Consider the following 16,913-nt stretch of genomic DNA (forward strand, 5'->3'; position numbering starts at 1 on the left):
TTCCTAGCAGTGTTGATACAAGTTGTGGACAACTCAGCAATTCTGTTGTAACAAACTTGACAGCTAAGCAAGCCAGCTCAGCAAGAGAAGGTTATGGCTAACTGATTTGGGAATAGAATAGGGTGTAGCAGAGTAACAGAATAGTTATGGTGTACTCTACTTTAGCTAGTATAAATAAGGGTAGTGCATTGTAAATCGTAACAAAAATTCTACTTGTTCAATAAGATTCTTCTTCAATTCTATTTGCTCTGCAAATTTCTGATGGTATCAGAGCTCCTACACAGGGGCTCTGCTATCTTCCGCTGCATCATTCTTCCACGTTTAGGGTTTCAATCGAAAGCATGAAGATCGTGATTGTATTCGTGTTGCTCGATTGGTGAAGTTTCTCAATTTCTTGCTTCCTGATTCTTGGTTCTGGTGCGTGATTCTTGGTTCTTGCTTCCTAATTCTTGGTTCTGGTGCGTGATTGATTTTTCCAAATTGATTTCTGGCTTCAATCTACTGGTTCGATTACTTCCATGGCGAGGAAGGCAAACAACGCACACGCTGAATCTTCAGGTGTCAACGATGGAGTTCTTGATTCTTCACTTGATCCTTTGAGTCCATACTTTGTTCATCCAGGAGATGAACCTTCTACAGTTTCTGTCACACCAAAGCTGACAAGTTCAAATTACCAGACATGGATGCGTTCGATGCGAAGAGCGTTGAGCTCCAAGAACAAGTTTCGGTTCGTCGACGGAAGCATTTCAGTTCCAGATGCAGATCATCCTCTCTACTACGCTTGGGACAGGTGCAACAATCTAGTTCATACTTGGATTATGAATTCTGTTACATCTTCTATTGCACAGAATTTAGTTTACATTGAAAATGTCGTTGATGTCTGGAATGAGTTGAAGGAACGGTTTTCACAAGTAGATTTGATTAGAATTTCAGAATTGCAAAGTGAAATTTATAATTTGAGACAAGGTTCATCCACAGTTACTGATTTTTTCACTGAGTTGAAGACTTTATGGGAAGCAATTGATGGTTTTAGACCATTATCTATATGCATCTGCAATGCTAGATGTCCTTGTCAGGGTCATGCTAAGTCTTACAAGGATCAAGATTACATAATCGGATTTTTGACAGGACTTAACGAAGAATTTAGTACTGTTTGTTCACAAATTTTACTCATGAAACCTTTACCAACATTGAATGAGGTGTTTTCACTGGTTATCCAACAAGAGAGACAATCTGCTTCAGTGAGTTCAAGTCAGAATGTGAATGAGTCAAGTTCCTTGGTCAATGCTGTTGATTCAAGAAATGGTTATGGTAGAGGCAGAGGTCAAGGAAATCAGACTTATAATGGAAATCAGAATTATGGTGGAAGAAGTACTATTCCTACTGCTAACACAGGAAATGGTAGAGGATATTATCAAGGCACTGGTAGAGGGAACATAATTTGTTCACATTGTGGGAGGCCAGGCCATACTATTGACTCATGCTATAAGATCTATGGTTTTCCACCATCCTTTAGATCAAATAATTCTGGATCTGTTAATAATTTCCAGTCAGATGACAATCATCATGGTGATCATGTTGTTTTGAATGAAGACAATCAGTCTTTGCAATCAGAGACAAATCAGTTTTCTCATGTTAATGGCACTAGTTCCTCATCTGTTCCTGCACCATCATTCACAGGTTTTACACCAGAGCAATGTCTGAAACTTTTAAGCTTGATTCAAGGAACTACTGAGAATCAATCTGCAAGATCTTCACATGTCAACCAGCTAAGGATTCAAGAGCATCCACATCATATTAATCAATTTCATGCTCAACATAAGTCTCATGATACTTCTCATGTTACAGGGAAAGGTAGAACCATAATTTTATCTTCTTACACTACTTCTGCACAAGCTTGTGGCTCCTAGATATTAGATTCAGGAGCCACTGATCATGTGTGTTCTTCATTGGATTTGTTTCATACATATTACAAGATAAGACCTATTCATGTCTAGTTACCTAATGGTACCATTGTCAATGCTCATTTGGCTGGTACTGTTGTTTTCTCTCCAATGTTATCCATAAGAAATGTTCTTTTTGTACCACAATTCAGCTTTAACATTGTCTCTACTTCCAAATTGTGTAAACACTTATCTTGTGTTGTCCAATCCTATTATTCACACTCTTTGATACAGGACCTCAATTCCCAGAAGATGATTGGTTTGGCTAAGCAAGAGGGAGGCTTATACTACTTGATGGTTGATGGTCTAGAGGGTCAGCCAGAAGAGCAGAAAGCACAGGGAGAGTCAAGAGTTAATACAGCTACTACTACAGCCACTTCTACAGTAATACCTAGTTCAGTCTTATGTCACTTTAGATTAGGACATTTGTCCAAAGATAAACCTCTTGCTATGACTAAGTCTCATCCTTATATTCATGTAAATAAGGCATTAGCCACTGCTTTAGTTTGTGATGTATGCCATATGGCTAGACAAAAGAGATTACCTTACTCTTTGAGCATAAATAAAGCTGTAAAACCTTTTGACTTACTTCACTTTGATATCTGGGGTCCTTTTTCCATGACAACAGTACATGGCCATAAGTATTTTTTAACTGTTGTTGATGATAATACTAGATATCTATGGATAATTATGCTGAAACAGAAATCAGAAGTATCTTCTAAGGTTCAGGACTTTGTGATGTATGCTAAGACTCAGTTTGGTGCTGATGTTAAAACTATTAGAACAGATAATGGGCCTGAGTTTACACTTCATAATTTCTATACTTCTAGAGGCATTGTTCATGAAACCTCTTGTGTAGAGTGTCCCCAACAGAATGGAAGAGTTGAAAGAAAACAGCAGGACATTTTAAACATAGGGAGGGCATTACTGTTTCAGTCTAAATTGCCAAAACAATACTGGAATTATGCAGTACAACATGCAGTGTTTTTGATCAATAGAGTACCAAGTGTAGTTCTGCATAATAAATCACCCTATGAACTTTTACACAAGCAGCCACCAGACTTGACAGACCTCAAGGTTTTTGGATCTTTATGTTATGTGTAACACCCCGATTTCGGTGGCGTCACTTTAGTAACCAAAATAAACTTAATGCGGAAAAACGTAAATATTTTTTTTTTAATAATAACTAAGATAAGACTGAAATAGATAAAACCCAAATGCGAAAAGTAACAGATCTAATATACAATATATATAACATCCCCCGCTGTAAGTAGCGACCCCGTCACGAATAACCTCCAGTGACGGAAAGTAGAAAAGTGTAACGCCCGTAGGCAAAATGTACAATCCCAAAATGATAGGTCAAGTGTCAGCAACACAAGCCCTCAAAAATAAGAATAAGTCAGAGCTATGACACTAACACCCAACCTTAGTAGACTCTAAACACCTATCCCCCATACTTCCATCATCGACTCTCATCTGGTCATGCATAAAGTCCGGGTCCACGTCGAAGGCTCAGTAGTAGTCATTTCGCTCCGGGTCTTCCCCGAACGACGAAGAATCACGAAAGAATCCACCGACGACATCTGACAAAAAGGGCATACATAGCCCCCCAAACACAGGTAGCACGTGCAAGGGTCAACTTACGGAATACAGTATGGATAATACAAGACATCAGGTCAAGTATAAGGGGTATATATATATATATATGTTGTATATATACATATAAGTTCTGCATTGTCTACCCTAAGGTTTAAACATAGCATGTTATCAAATCTCTAGTACAATTCAATCATCAAAGCACATAACGATAATTATCAACATCTACTCATCAAAACACATAACGATGTTTATCAACATCAACTCCTCTAAACACATAACAATGTTCATCGACATCAACTCATCCAAATCCCCAACGAATATAATTAGGGTGCATGATATGTCAATGCAACGTCACTCTCGACGGTTCCAGAATGAGTAGGCTAGGCACGATCGAGTCGGTCCTAACACTGGCATTGTGTCGACCATAACCCTCGAGTGTCACTTACCACCTTGACATAGCCGGATCAGTCATAACCCTGCGGGTCGACTTTTCCCTCCGCTATGCCCGACAATCAACAGGTCGATCCTAACCTCACGGTCGATCATATCCCCCGTCGATGTCCGAATTACCCGAAGGCATAAACTGTACCCGAAGGCATAAACTGTATCTCATGATGATCTCCAAATCATCCGACTCATCTCTATCCGATGGTCAACACTGCTCAACGAGCAAAGAGCATCAACATGCTCGGAAACTACCCGTTTCCCGGCTTATCTCTCAGATAGCCCAACAACACAACTGCTCCCAGAGCACAAGAGTATCAACATACTCAAAACCTCTCAATATCTCAATACTTGGATCCGACGACACTTCTCGTTTTCCAAAAACTAAGATTTGACTCCTAAGCTTTCCTTCGAGATTATTATCATTATTAAAAGGCTTACAGGTTGTTTAATGTCTTATGAGTTTTCCTTACAAAATAGTTTCCACTTTATCTTATCGCAAATCTTATAAGTTCTCGGGATCTCCTAATCCCAAATGACTCCAGAGAATGTCTCGATCCACTACAACCATACAAGGCCCGAATCCTCGTTCGTCCTATCAAACTTCCTCAAAACTCAAAATAAAATCGGCATGACCTGCCCGCTATTCTCACTACTCAGAATCTCAGATTTCATTGCAAAAACATAATTAACTTAGCATGTCATATATCCACATATTATGCAATAACCACGTAGCACTTAGCATATAAAGCATGCACCACACATCCTAAATTACCCACTTAGCACTTAGCATGAAATTCAATCTCAAAAGCATTCAGTAGATGAATCATCTACATTGTCAGCCGAAGCCTCAGAAAACATTTTACCAGTCAAACACAAACAAGTGCGTAAACAATAAATCAAGTCGAATTCATCGACACCTAAAGCATTAACTAGCAAGGTAAGTTGCCCTTACCTCTAGTTATTCCAGCGTTCTCCTCAAACGTTCCTTCACACTCTATGCCTTGCTCTTCAGGAAATTCCTCAAAAGCACCTTTAGAGCAAAACCACAGAAATCAATCACAATGAGTCCGAAACTCAGCAAACAATAGATACTAGGGTTACTCGAAGTAGCATATACTTCGAAGTACGATAATCTAGCGCGAAAGGACAAGTTTTCGAAAAAGGAATTTTCCCCCTCCCCTAGGGTAGCTCACGGCCACTATTGGTAATTAGGTGGGTCGATTTTTCTTCGATCAAACTTGGTTCCTATGCTATCCTTAGCCGTAACTAAGGGTATTCTAAACTCGGAAAAATTATCGGCTCGAAAACTGTCGCAGGGGTATTTTGGTCATGATTTTTTAACTTAGAATTTCAAAATTGAAATCCCAAAAAGCAAATTTGACAGGGACGTTACTAACGACGTTTATGACAACTAATCCTACTAGCACTAAGCTAAGGTGATAGTTTTCAGCCTAAAGGTTGAAGCTTTACTCCAAAAATGGGTATTTAAGGCATAAATTGATTCCGGCGGAAATCCGGCGACATTACGGAAAATCTAATCCGGCAGAAGTGATCTTGGGCATGTAAGGAAGATGTTTAGAATCAAAAATGAAATATTCAGGATAGTTTTGCAAAAACCTCAAAACTATCAGCTCAGAAAGACATAGAGAAAAGCTATAGAAAAAGCGATCAGAGGTAAGAATTAGCGACTATACCTCGACACCTTGAAGCAGCAACTGATTAATCAACGATCAAGCAAGGATTGAACAAAATCTCTTCTCCTCCTCCCTTATGCAAACTCGCGGCCTCCTTGGGGAAAATGGGTAAGATTTTTGTGATATTTTCTCATTTCTTGGCTATATATAGAGGTTGGTAAAACGCGGTAAAATGAAAGTTTCGCGAATCTGATTTTTCTGGCTTCATTCTCCATGAATTCCAAGATATGTTTTGGCGAAAGAATTCCAAAACTAAAATGAGGTCTCCTTGTATTTTTGGTAACTAATGCAAAGTCGGTGTAAAACTATTTTACCCGATAAGTTGCTTTTTGCATCGATTGTCGGAATAGAAAACTTCCTTCTGAAGAAAGATTGAAATCATCAAGAGAAATGGGTGTACGCGTGTGGAATCTTCATTTGATGTTCCGAATAGAAAAAGTCTTCATTGTCGGGTGATTCTAGGGTTTTGAAATACCAGGGTTTCGGTTTCGGCAAACTTCCGATGATTGGAATCAGACGTTCGTAGATTCTAGAGTTTCGCCTCGAAACGATTGTGATATATGGAAAAAGAGAAGTTCTAACATTTCTCTGAAGATTTTTGGAATTAACTTCCATCGTGCCTATAAGTGAAAACTAGCTGTATACTAGGGTTTCTGACCTAGTTTAAGCGTATATCGATCGTGCTATAACTTTTATCGACTCTGGTACAATCCTTAGTCTTTTCCTGAACTTTCTCCTTCATAAATTTATTTCATTTGGTAAACTATAGTTCAGGATTCCCTTCACGATATATCAACCCTAATCGTGAATAGGATTCTATTTACTTGGCATAAGTTTAAAAACTTGGGCCTTACATTATGTATCCACTCTACACAATGCTAGGCACAAGCTAGATCCTAGAGCTCGAAAGTGTGTTTTTCTAGGATATAGACCTAGTACAATGGGTTATGTTGTGCTAGACATGATAAGTAGAGCTTTGAGTGTCTCAAGAAATGTAATTTTCTATGATCATATTCTGCCTTATCATCAGTTAGAAGCAATGCCATGGTCTGTTTTTACAGCAGAGAATGAGGATGCTGAGGGCCCTAGTAATGATCTTTTGCAAGATTCACCTGTTCCTGCAGCTTTCTCTAATTCTTTGGATGATTTGTTGGCTCCAATTCCCTCAGCAGATGCTACATCAGTTCAGGTGTCTCTTCCAAGTCCAACATCTCCATCAACAACTTCTGTTTCTGATCAGACAAGGAGATCTACACGACCTAGACATCAACCATCACATCTCAGAAACTTTGTTCTTCATACAGCCTCTTCCTCTTGTAAGGCTAGCCAAACATCTTCAGGTACTAAATATCCTATCTCTGACTATATGTCCTATTCTAATTTGTCTATCCCACATCATGCATATGTCATGTCTCTGTCTCTTGATTCTGAACCCCATTCTTATGCTGAGGCTTCCAAACACAAATGTTGGGTAGATGCCATGAATTTAGAAATCACTACTTTAGAGGCTAATGGAACATGGAGCCTAGTGCCACTACCTCCTAATGTTGTACCTATTGGTAATAAATGGGTTTATAAAATCAAAAGGAAGGCAGATGGTACAGTAGAGAGGTACAAAGCTCGCTTAGTAGCTAAAGGCTATAATCAGATTGAAGGGATAGATTATTTTGACACATTCTCACCAGTAGCTAAACTTACTACTGTCAGAATGGTTTTAGCCCTTGCATCTCTGAACAATTGGCATTTGCATCAATTAGATGTCAATAATGCTTTCTGATGACCATAGTTTAGTAGTGTTTTTAGGGTCATTTCTTAGTTTGTTTTGAGTCTTTTTGTTGAGTCTCATGTAGTGTTTCGTGCATTCTCATGCATTTTTATCTTTATTTGTGTTTTTACTTTGTTTTGGTAGTTTCTTAGTTTTATAGGGACCTTTCATGCATTTTAAGTAAGTTTAGGACTTGCATATCTTTTCTACTTGAATTGAGGGTCTTTTGTGCTAATAAACTCTTGGAAATCCTAGATATTTTCCTTGCTTTGTTTCCAAGCAGCTAGGTCTGAAAACTGATGAAGAAAGAAGGTCAAAAGGCTTGGAAAATTGAAGGGAGGCTTAAAGGGGAGTTAAGAAGAAGGTCAAGAGGCTTTCTAGCATGTAGAGAGCGCTCAGGCGCTCGTGTTGAGCGCTTGAGCGCCAATTGATTCGCTGTTTACATGATGCTAGAAAGGAATTGGCGCCTGAGCGCTCCTGGTTGAGCGCCTGAGCGCCAATTACCTCCAGAGGCTGCTTTTTGCACTTGGAATTGGCGCTCAGGCGCTCTGAATTGGCGCCTGAGCGCCTAGACTCGACCTGTTTGCCTATAAATAAGCTTTTTGTCATTTCTTTTGTAACTTTTGTCATTTCTATACATTCCTAAATCAGTTAGAACTAGGGTTAGGCTCTGGAGCTTGAGGAGAAGCATTCTCCAAGTCCATGTTCCAGGTTTTATCCTTCTTTTCTTGTATGTGTAACGCCCCGATTTCTCGAGTGTTACACAGTAACTAATTAACCAATTTTCGTAAAGAGTTTTCGTCGATTCACTTATTAATCTTCAACTAATGACAAACCTTTCATTTTACAAAAACTCTTGAAACATAACCTTTCCAAAAAACACGCGGAAGTAACCAACTTCGTAAAACTTTTTAAATAACCAACTGTAAAGAGTACGAAACAAAGGCCTGAATGAAAATAAAGATTACATCAAAACTTGTTCATTCGAATTTAAGCAATAAAATTGTTCGATACCAACACTTCGGAAACTCTCAACCCCAACAGAAAACAAAAGACTCTCAACCCAAACCCTATTCCTTAGCCTCTTCCTCTTCCTCTAAAGTGTAGTCGTCCTCCAGTATTGGCACGTCACGTAGCATCAACTCCCAAGAATGAGTCATCGCCATTATCTTCACGACCATCTACCCCCCCCAAACAAACACATAGCAAACAAGCAGGGTCAGGTCCAACAAAAGAATGATAATGACAAAATCAACAACAACATATATAATATAAGTACATTATATGTCTTTTATGGGAAAGAGTCAGTTACTAACGGAATCTCACTTCACACAACCCACCAAAACTTCCATGGCCATAATCACGATCATCCGCAGATGAACAAATCTCGGAGGGGACTCACCGTACAACCCTCAATCATGTGGGGGGACTCACCGTCCGCCAGACTCACCGTCCGTCCACAGAATCACAAGGCGACCGCAGTCAGCCAATCACGTGGGGACTCACCGTACAACCCACAAAACACCCTCGCGTGCAAGGTACCATCGTTCTCATGGTCCATAGTCCTCACCAGACCTATGTCCAATTATTCACATTTACTTGCAAGCGAGTTTATTACACTTTTCTCTTTGTTAAGTCTCTAAAATCAATCCTAGAGTCTTATCATACTCTTTATACAACAACCTTCACAACACAACATTCACGGGTTACAAGGGAATTACGGCTAGGTGAGCGACCCTTGAACCATTAACTCAGAAAATAAATATAATCCACGTAAAGGAACGCAAGAACATTCACTCATGCATAATATATCATCGCAACTTCAACATATTGACAGCAGAAACAACTTTCACAAAAATAGAGCCACAGAATGCATCTTTCAACCAAAAATCACGTATGATACCTTTCTAGAAAGCTATTGTAAATATCTACAACTCTCTAGTTACACACTTGTTCATTTGAGTCCCAGAATTAGGTGATATTAGGCCTTAAAGCTAACTGTCCGGAACAGGAAGACAGCAGGTGTGACAGTTACTAAACACGACCCCCAGATCACATTACTAAACCAAAAATTATGATTTTTATATGTCTGGAAAGATATTTCGAAAATCTACAACTTTCATTTTAATCACGTTTTCATTTGATGACCATAAACAGGTAAAAAGGGGCTCTGAAGTCCGCTGTCCAGTACAGGAAACTGGCAGCGAAACTTCCACCTTTAGTTTAAGCTATAAACCATCTCAGCCCAAGGCTTTAAGCTATGTTCCAGCAATAAAATCAAATCACATAGGTCTCATATGATAATAGTACAGCAAGCAAACCTTCAACCCAAACCCTCATGCAAACCCTCAACAATCAAGATTCTTCACAAACAAACATAGCAACAAGTCCCTAATAAACTACCCAAGTCCTAGGACCAGCCCTTACCTTGATTCTTGATCTGAAAAGAGAAGAGAATGAAGTTTGGAAGAACAATCTCTTGCTGTCCAAGTCTCCTTCACCTTCCTTCTCCTTCGCGAAACCCTCTCTATTCGCGCTCTCTCCCTTGCTCGCGCGCGTGACCGGCGACAATGGTGGTGGCTTGGGCGGCGGCTCCCTTCTCTTCTCTCACACGTTCTCTCTTTTCTCTCTTCTGCTCTCTCTTTGTTTTTCACGTGAAGGTGCTGTAGTGTATCTCTGTTTTCTGATTGTGGAAGAATAGGGTTTCCCCCCTTGGCTAAAATCCCATGCAACCCACAAGTGGGCTAGGGTTTTGTTTTTCCACAAGCCCGACCCAAGTTCAACCTTAACCCACCAATTTAATTACCTAATCAGACCTGAAACTTACTAAAACCTAAGCCCTCAAAGGTAAATTCATAATTAAATTCGGACTTAGAAGAAAAACAATGTAATAATCCCGCTGGCACTGTACAGCCGGAAATACGTTCACTAAAACGGGGATATCTGGAGCTACAGATATCGGATCGACACGAAACCACTTGGAGAATTTTCTAGACTTGAGGGGCTACACCTCTCATGAAGGAAGTTTTCCCACATGAAGTCGTTAAGACCCTCTAAAAAGTCACACAAGTTGACAGTTCTAATCTGCCAGTTATCAAACATAGCCAAAAACTTCAATTTTATTCAAACTTCCATAAAATTGTTCCAAATTGAACTTAGGGCCTTACAGTATGGATTCTATAGCCATGCTTGGCTAAAACCCCTTTTGCTTTGGGTTCTTTGTAAGACTTTGAATGTTTTAGCTATCAGTCCTTTTCTATTCATGATGTTCTGAGTAAACCCTTGAATCTCACTTCTATGCTTTATCTTTCAAGCTTGAATGCATGCTAGCTTCTTACTTTTCTATAATCACAACGATAGTTTGTTATAGAATTGGGACTTGTTGTGAGATTACTCCTTCTATACTTGCTACTAGGAATAGAGGAAGGGTTGGGGTTTGTTGGCCTGATTACATGCTCAGTGCTTCTAACAAATGTTTAGGTTATCAAGGAATTGAATATATCTTTTGATTAGAAAGGGTTTTCTTTACGAGGCATCGATAGATGACTATCTAGGCTAGAACATCAAGGAGAGACTCATGATTAATTGAATAGGAAGGTTTGCTAAAACTGAATTTGTTGAGCAAGAACCCAAGGCAATCTCATCTCTGTTTTTCAATCGCTTTATTACTTGATTACTTGTCTTTTTACAAACTCAAGAAACAACCAATTATTAAAACTGAATTTTACTTGCTTTTCAACCGTGAACTTGATTCTTAAACCGAATTCGCATTCCAATTCCCTGTGGTTCGATAAATTAAAACCGGGTAGATTCTGTACACTTGCGGATTGACCAACAAGTTTTTGGCGCCGTTGCCGGGGAATTGTTTGTGGTTTTTGGTTTAAGTTTTTAGTTTGTGGTTTTATTTTTTGTTTTGAACTTGTCTAGAATTGGTGCTACTAATCTTTCTCTGTTTAGTATCAAACTTTCAGGTTGCTCTCGAGAGAGACAACGTCATGGGTGGCCATATGACGGAGGAGGAGATGCAAGCCCATATCGAGGCAAGAATCCAAGAGGGGATCACCCTCCGATTATGTGAACAAGAAGTTGAGAATGCCAATCGGTCTCTTCGGGAACTCACTTCGGCTACCATGAGTTATGACTATCCCGGGAGCATTGTCTTTCCTGAGGGAGTGGGAAACTTTAAGTTGAGGCCGACATTCATCAACTTGGTGAGCGAAAACCAATATGGTGGAGGTACTTTGGAAGATCCACATGCTCACATGGAGAGGTTCATCCGGAATTGCAACACTTACCGTGTGAACAATGTTCCGACGGATGCAATTCGGTTGAGCTTGTTTCCATTTTCTTTGAAGGATGCAGCGGAGGAATGGCTGAATTCACAACCTCAAGGGAGTATCACTACTTGGGAAGACCTAGTAGAAAAATTCACAACAAGGTTCTTCCCAAGAGCTCTTTTGAGGAAGCTGAAAAAAGACATTATGAATTTTGTGCAAACCACTGAGGAAAATCTCTATGAAGCTTGGGAGCGCTTCAAGAAGCTATTGAGGAAATGTCCTCAACACAATCTCACCCAAGCTGAATTGGTTGCAACATTTTATGATGGTCTACAATACTCTTGGAGGTTTGGCCTAGATGCGGCTTCAAATGGGGAGTTCGATGCTCTTCCCCCACAAGCGGGGTATGACTTAATAGAAAAGATGGCAGCGAGAGCCATGAACTCTGAAAATGATCGCCAAACCCGAAGGAGTAAGTTTGAAGTGGAAGCTTATGACAAGCTCTTGGCCTCCAACAAGCAACTCACCGAACAAGTGGCGGAGATTCGAATGCATATTAAGGAGACCAAGGCTATTGGTGCAAGAATGACTTGTGTGGAGTGCAAGTCTTGTGGTGGACCTCATGTTAGTAACTTGTGTACCGTCAATGCTGAGAGCAATGAAGCCAAAGCTATAGCTCAAGGAAGCATAGTTCCATCCTCAAATCATGAACCTCTTGTCCAAACACAAGTTGTTGGAAAGGTGAATTGCAAGAGGAGCTTAGAGGAGCTATTGGAGAGTTGCATCAACCGCATGAACAACAACCATAAGAACCAAGAGGCGGCTATCAAGAACTTGGAGAACCAACTTGGCCAGCTAGCCAAGCAAATTGCCGAAAGGCCTCAAGGTAAATTTCCTTCCGATACTATCCCCAATCCCGAACAAGAAAATTCTGCTGTTGTTACCACTAGGAGTGGGAGAGTGTTACATGAGTTAAAAAAGAAAGTAGAGGGAGAAAAAAGTGAGAGGATAGTTGAGGAGGAAAGGAGTGTTCCTATTAAAACTAGAGTGATGAATGACTATTCCTGAGCTTAGCAAAGTTCCATTTCCTAAAGCATTGGCTAAAAAGAATTTGGATAAAAAGTTTTCAAAATTTATGGATGTTTTTAAGAAACTCCATATTGATATCCCTTTTTCTGATGCTTTAGAGCAAATGCTTATCTATGCTAAGTTCATGAAGGACATTTTAAATAAGAGGAGGAAGTTGAGTGAGGTTGATGAAACTATTATGATGATCGAGGAGTGTAGTGCCATTTTGCAAAGGAAAATGCCTAAGAAGAGAAGGGATCCTGGGAGTTTCACTATCCCAGTGGAGATTGAGGGGTTAACTGTTGTTGAAGCCTTGTGTGATTTGGGAGCGAGCATCAACTTGATGCCGCTTAGCATGTTTAGAAGGCTGAACTTAGGAGAGGTCACCCCGACCATGCTCTCCTTACAAATGGCGGACCGATCCCTAAAAACACCTTATGGGATCATTGAAGATGTTACGGTGAAGGTGGATAAGTATGTGTTCCCTGTGGACTTTGTGGTGCTGGACATAGAAGAGGATGCAAAGATTCCTCTCATTCTAGGCCGACCCTTCTTAGCCACTGGTAGGGCTAAAATTGATGTTGATAAGGGTCAGCTCATTCTCAGAGTTGGTGAGGACAAGGTAAGATTTTCGGTTTTCAATTCTAATTTGCAAACTAACATTAATGATGGTTTTGTTTGTGATATGATCAAAAGCTTGTCCAGGTCTTCAAGGGAGACCCCCAAGGTAAGTGAAAAAGATGTTGAGCTTAATAAAGCTCTCATCAAGCTTGTTAGTGAAAACAAGTATGGGGGGTCTAAAGATGAGAATTTTCAAGCCCACATCGCCCGGTTCACACAAGCTAGTCACCTTGTAAAGACGGAAGGTGTGACTAGTGATGAGCTCATGATTAAGCTCTTCCCTCACTCCTTGAAAGGGGGAGCAAGGATTTGGTATGATGGTTTAGATGATACCCTCTATTGGGTGGAGTTTTTCCAAAAGTTTTGTGCAAGGTTCCTACCTTGCTCATGTGGTAAGAAGATTGATGGTAAGGAATTTCCTTCCTAACACCAAAGGAAGGAGAGTCCACCTAGGACTATAACTTAGGGCTGCTTGGGAGACAACCCAAGTCTTGTTTTATTTTGCTTGTTTGTTTGTTGCATTTTGCAGGGAATGAGAGCCTGGATTCTGGAGAATGAGGTGTGTCTAAGGCCTCCATGGTAATTGGTAAAGGAGGTAAACTATTTCCCTTAGTTTAGCTCATGCATTTTTGCATATTTTTCTTTTGTAGCTTTTATTTTTCTTTTATTCATGCATTGTTTTGTTAGAGTCATTTTTTTTGGTCGTTACTTCCCTATACTCACATGTTTTTGCCCGTAGTTTTGCTCTCTAACATGTTGCTAGTTTTGAAAATGTTTTTGTGAATACTTGTGTTTCTTTTGGGGATGAGTGATTGCATGCTTTGGGGAAGAGAGGAGGAGACTTCGGTCTTTCGAGTGTTTCTTAAGGATAGAGTTGGTGTGAGTCCATAAGGGTCCATCTTTGACCCTTCACCATATAATTTCCCTCGAGGATCCTGTCTCACTCGTACTTCTTGGTTCTGTATTGATTTTACTCTTTGCATGCTTTGTGATACTTGCACAATTCTTGAGACCTGTAGGTTTTTGAGCTTCAGAGTTTGTTGGCTTGAACATTTGTCCCTAGTTGTCTTTTTTGAGCCTATTGAAGATTTCTTTGTTAGCTAAATGATTGGGATGAATGATAGGTTGGATTTTGGGGAGTGTTGGTCCTTGCATTGTGTTGGAGCTAGTAATTAAAGTTGGGAATGTCTCTTGCCCCAAATGTAAAAAAAGAAAAAAAAAGAAAAAAGAAAAAAAAAAAGACTCATAATCAAGTTGGAGTTGAAGAAAAGAAAAAATAGAAGAAAAGAAAGTTGAAAAAGGGGTCAAGAGACTTGTGCTTAAAAAGTTTGTTGTTGAAAGCTCCGGGGTTACTAATAGGACCACACTCAAGATGCTTGAAGTTTTAGACTTCCTTAGGGACCAACCACCTTGTACTTCACCAAGCCAACATTTCAACCCTTTGAAAGTCTCTTTGAATTTGTGCATGTTTGATCTTTGTTGCTCTTGAGTGAATGATGTCCAGAACCTATGAACTGCTTGTGTGCTCAGTGCACTTAATATATATCTCATCCTAGGAATTTTAGATCTATATGCTTCTCATGATGGACTCTACACTCTCCTTTGTCTAAAAGTTGCATGAAGTGGATTGTTGTGTCTTTCTTTTGGAACCAGTTGTGGTTGCTAAATCCCCCGGTTTTGTGACAAGTATTCGTTGTTGGGCACTTGTTTTGGGAGCATTTCTTGCGCTTGAGGGCAAGCGAGTGTTTTTTACGCTCGAGGGCGAGCTGTCGTTGAGTATAGTGGTGTGATGACCCTAGTTTAGTAGTGTTTTTAGGGTCATTTCTTAGTTTGTTTTGAGTCTTTTTGTTGAGTCTCATGTAGTGTTTCATGCATTCTCATGCATTTTTATCTTTATTTGTGTTTTAACTTTGTTTTGGTAGTTTCATAGTTTTATAGGGACCTTTCATGCATTTTAAGTAAGTTTAGGACTTGCATATCTTTTCTACTTGAATTGAGGGTCTTTTGTGCTAATAAACTCTTGGAAATCCTAGATATTTTCCTTGCTTTGTTCCCAAGCAGCTAGGTCTGAAAACTGATGAAGAAAGAAGGTCAAAAGGCTTGGAAAATTGAAGGGAGGCTTAAAGGGGAGTTAAGAAGAAGGTCAAGAGGCTTTCTAGCATGTAGAGAGCGCTCAGGCGCTCGTGTTGAGCGCTTGAGCGCCAATTGATTCGTTGTTTACATGATGCTAGAAAGGAATTGGCGCCTGAGCGCTCCTGGTTGAGCGCCTGAGCGCCAATTACCTCTAGAGGCTGCTTTTTGCACTTGGAATTGGCGCTCAGGCGCTCTGAATTGGCGCCTGAGCGCCTAGACTCGACCTGTTTGCCTATAAATAGGCTTTTTGTCATTTCTTTTGTAACTTTTGTCATTTCTATACATTCCTAAATAAGTTAGAAGTAGGGTTAGGCTCTGGAGCTTGAGGAGAAGCATTCTCCAAGTCCATGTTCCAGGTTTTATCCTTCTTTTCTTGTATGGATTCTATAGCCATGCTTGGCTAAAACCCCTTTTGCTTTGGGTTCTTTGTAAGACTTTGAATGTTTTAGCTATCAGTCCTTTTCTATTCATGATGTTCTGAGTAAACCCTTGAATCTCACTTCTATGCTTTATCTTTCAAGCTTGAATGCATGCTAGCTTCTTACTTTTCTATAATCACAACGATAGTTTGTTATAGAATTGGGACTTCTTGTGAGATTACTCCTTCTATACTTGCTACTAGGAATAGAGGAAGGGTTGGGGTTTGTTGGCCTGATTACATGCTCAGTGCTTCTATCAAATGTTTAGGTTATCAAGGAATTGAATCTATCTTTTGATTAGAAAGGGTTTTCTTTATGAGGCATCGATAGATGACTATCTAGGCTAGAACATCAAGGAGAGACTCAGGATTAATTGAATAGGAAGGTTTGCTAAAACTGAATTTGTTGAACAAGAACCCAAGGCAATCTCATCTCTGTTTTTCAATCGCTTTATTACTTGATTACTTGTCTTTTTACAAACTCAAGAAACAACCAATTATTAAAACTGAATTTTACTTGCTTTTCAACCTTAAACGTGAATCTTAAACTGAATTGCCACACCAATTCCCTGTGGTTCGATAATTTAAAATCCGGAGGTATTCGTACACTTGCGAATTGACCAACACTTTCCTTCATGGAGATCTATATGAGGATGTGTATATGAAGGTACCAGAAGGGGTTTCTTGTGTTGATTCTGGAAAAGTCTGCAAGCTTCATAAGTCTTTATATGGACTTAAACAAGCTAGTAGGCAATGGTATGCCAAGCTCACTAGTTTGTTAGTTACTTGTGGCTATAAGCAAGCACATTCTGATCATTCTTTGTTTACTAAAACTTAAGGTCAGAGTTTTAATGTCTTGCTTATCTATGTGGATGATATTATCTTAGCTGGAAATTCTTTGGATGAGTTTACACAGATCAAAACAGCCTTGGATACTGCTTTTAAGAT

At 39.7% G+C, this 16,913-nt stretch overlaps 1 non-coding gene across 1 annotated transcript; it reads right to left on the minus strand.

The window, feature by feature from the left end:
• Positions 1-11,911: 11,911 nt before the first annotated feature.
• LOC130741518 (small nucleolar RNA R71) lies at positions 11,912-12,018 on the minus strand. Its single transcript, XR_009020413.1, has one exon. It is a non-coding gene; the product is annotated as a small nucleolar RNA R71 (small nucleolar RNA).
• Between the last annotated feature and the right edge of the window lie 4,895 nt (positions 12,019-16,913).

Source organism: Lotus japonicus, chromosome 2 (genome assembly GCF_012489685.1).
Source record: "Lotus japonicus ecotype B-129 chromosome 2, LjGifu_v1.2".
Taxonomy (NCBI): domain Eukaryota; kingdom Viridiplantae; phylum Streptophyta; class Magnoliopsida; order Fabales; family Fabaceae; genus Lotus; species Lotus japonicus.